Source organism: Corvus brachyrhynchos, unplaced genomic scaffold (genome assembly GCF_000691975.1).
Source record: "Corvus brachyrhynchos isolate BGI_N302 unplaced genomic scaffold, ASM69197v1 scaffold92, whole genome shotgun sequence".
In the NCBI taxonomy this organism is placed as follows: Eukaryota; Metazoa; Chordata; class Aves; order Passeriformes; family Corvidae; genus Corvus; species Corvus brachyrhynchos.
The window spans coordinates 547,254-550,798 of NW_008236973.1; positions in this window are offsets into that span (position 1 = coordinate 547,254).

Below are 3,545 nucleotides of genomic sequence, written 5' to 3' on the forward strand. Positions count from 1 at the left end.
AGAGGCGCCGGCCGGTTGGGAGGCGCCGGGTGAACCCCCGGGAATTACCGGGAGCATGGGAAGCATTGAGGACAGCTGCCTCTCCCCGCGGCCATCATTTACGCATCCGGACATCTCTGCGCCGCTGTTTAACCCGTGCCATGAGCTGAAGTTCCTCGCCCCCCCGCCCACCAGCCTCCCTTCACTCCGTTCCCAAACGTCAGGGTGGGAAATGGAGTTTACAATCAGGAAAATGTTTTTTCAAAATTCTCCTCAAAGCAGCTGAAGGTGAAGAGCTTCTTTACGCTGAGGGTGGCAAAGCCCTGGAACGGGCTGCCGATGGAGGCCGTGGAGTCTCCGTCTCTGGAGACATTCCAAACCCACTGTGTTCCCATGCCACCTGCTCCAGGTGACCGGCCTTGGCAGGGGGGTTGGATTAGATGATCTCCCGAGGTCCCTTCCAACGCTAGCAGTTTTGTGACTCTGTGATGTGTGGCTGCCGGTAGTGCAGATCTGGGATTGTCTGAAGCAGAGGTGAAGGGGCACTTCACCTGCTGCCACCAGGGCAATCACCCAGCGCAGGCCTTTGGTGATTCCATGGCCCTTTGTCTGTCAAGTAATCCAGCCTCCAATTGCAGAGAGCTAGTCCCAAACACTAATGCTATTCTTAACTACTTACAGAATCATTTAGGTTGGAAAAGACCTCTAAGAGTATTGGGTCCAACTGTTAACCTAGCACTGCCGACTCCACCATGTCCGTGAGCACCACATCTACACATCTTTTAAATGCTTCCAGGAATGGTGACTCAACCACTTCCCTGGGCAGCCTGTTCCACTGCTTCACAACTCTTTCAGCGGAGAAAGTTTTCCCAATATCCAATCTAAACCCTTCCCTGGTGCAACTTCAGGCCATTTCCTCTCATCACTTACTACTTGAAAAACCAACACCCACCTCACTACAACCTCCTTTCAGGTAGGTTGTACAAACACATACCCCAATGCTTTTCTTTGTCAACATTTAGCTACAGAAACCTCACAAAAATTAAGGCCTCTTCATGGCAGAACTTATATCCCAAAAGATACTTTCAACTTTGCTCCTTATTGCTTCTCTCTTGTTAAAGCAAACAATATAGAAAATTGAAAATCATCCGCAAGGACTCATGAATTTCAAAGGTATTTTGTATTTTACATTTTGAAATACTGTAAATATGCTTAGAGAAAAGCACACAAAAATCACTTGCTTGGAGAAAATTGCAAGCTGAGAAATGACAACTTGGATCAATGAAGAGAGTCTTTTCTAACCAACAACCTCATTACAAAATGCCTTAAATATTACCCAGCTCCAGCTTTTAAATACATAGTTTTTGCCCTGTTATGTTCTCATGGACATGACTTTTCAGGACATTCAGCAGTTAGAAGACTTATATTTTCTAGTCTAAAAATTCACACAGACTCTATTGTATATCCATGACCCGTTAGCTCCTCTCCTTTCCCCATCTTTACTCTCCTGATGTGTTTTACAGGCAGAAATCACACTCCTCAGCTTATACTTTGCTGTATGAGAGAAGCCAGTCTCCTCTAGTGGAAGAGAACTTTAAAGATGTTTTTATTTAAAAAGAAATTTGATAGCTGTAGAATTCACAGATCATCCTTCCTCCCCTCAGCAGGATGGCAATGACATGTTAAAAAAAGCACAGCAGTGATGAAGTAAAGGTGACACACTTCTACCCTCCTGATGTTCTCTCCTCCAGCTTTTTTCCCCCACATAAGTGCAGCTCAGGGAATCTGTGCAGAGATTTGGCACTACTTGTCAGCACCCAAACAAGTTTTAAGATAAATCATGCAACCTAATTTTAGTCTTGGCTGGCAAAGCCAACATCGCTGCTATCCTAATGGCTATAATTTGGCTCAGACAAAAACGCTTTGGAGGCAGAATTATTTAATTACATCAAAGGCTGTTGGCTGACTAAGGCTCAACAGGCTTCCAGCTGGCAAAGGCATAAGGGATGCTCTCCATTACAAGGGGCAGGTTGCCTCAGGATGAAACCACATAAACTACTGAATGTGATCTAGGTTTTCTCATGTCCAGGGGATTGCAAACATGGCTGTATCCACAATTGCTCGAGCACTTTGGCAATGTAGCTCAGCCTAACCACTGAGAACTATCAAATAACACTAACAATTGAGGAGATATTAGATTCTTTTTTTTTTCCCATTAATTGCAGCACTTCTCACAGAAAGTATTGCTGGGAATAGAGGCTCTGTGGACTGAGGGCACAGTGTCATAATTGCCAGGAGTGAATCCTCTATCTTGAGGACATCATATAACTTTTTGATATTTTACTTAAAATTTGATAACGACTTTGTTATAAAACCAATCATTTAATGAAAAAAATCTGAATATTTAAAAATTAATCAATTTTACATATTTGTGGCAGTATCAGAGCAGCTCCAGTTGTATCTTCAGTGTCACTGTGTTTGTTGACTGCAGTGAAGGATGAGATTAGAAATATTGTCAGCAGTTCCAGACACTGTTACCTGAAATTAAAATTTTGTTCCTTCATACAGTTTTACAGAAGCATTGTTGTTACACGTTCTTACTACTGTCAGGGGAACCAAGAGAACCCTGGTGCAAATAAAACGTCCAGACATCAGTCCCTTGTTCCCCAGGAGAACCCAATGCTCACTGTTATGCTCCTACACTTTCCCCAAGCTCAGCGGGAAGACATAGCCAAGTTAGAAGTGTGATTCCAAAGCTGAGCCAAGAGTGGTGTTGAGCCTGGCCTACCCTATCCCGCTTTAACCTAACAGCAGCTCGGGGCAGCAGGGACTGGTGCCGGGGGCATCCCCTGGGCAGCCCTGTGCCACGCTGAGCCCTTTGGGGCAGGCAGATGCCCACACCCCAAGGGGACACGGTGAGGGCACGGGTGACCCCGAGCTGCCCAGGGAGCAGTTCCAGTGGGCAGCAGTGCTGGAGCTGGGAGCTTTCACTCAGCACCTGTAGTGCTCCGGCTGGTGGTGGCGATGGGCCATTTGTATCAAAATTTCATTAGCCAACAATGCTTTTGCTTTTCCACAGAACCACTGAACGCGTCAGGTTGGAAGGGACCACAGTGGGTCATCTGGTCCAAGCTCCCTGGCCAAGCAGGGTCATCCCAGAGCACACTGCACAGGATTGCATCCAGACGGTTCTTCAGTATCTCCAGTGAGGGAGACTCCACAACCTCTCTGGGCAATCTGTTCCAGTGCTCGGTCACCCACACAGTAAAGAAATTCATCCTCATATTCAGGTCGAACTTCCTGTGCATCAGTCTCTGCCCGTTGCCTCTCGTCCTATTGCCGGGCACCACCGAGCAGAGCCTGGCTCCATCCTCTTGACTCTCTCCCTTCAATACTTACAGATATTGACGAGGCCCCCTCTCAGACACCTCTTTTCGAGGCTGAGCAGGCCCATCTCCCTCAGCCTATCTGTTTCTCACTTTTCCGCGCCCAGTGCCGGCACCTCCCGCCGCCGCCACCCCCGACCTGCTCCTCCCCTCCCTCCCCCGCTCGCCCGCGCGGCAACA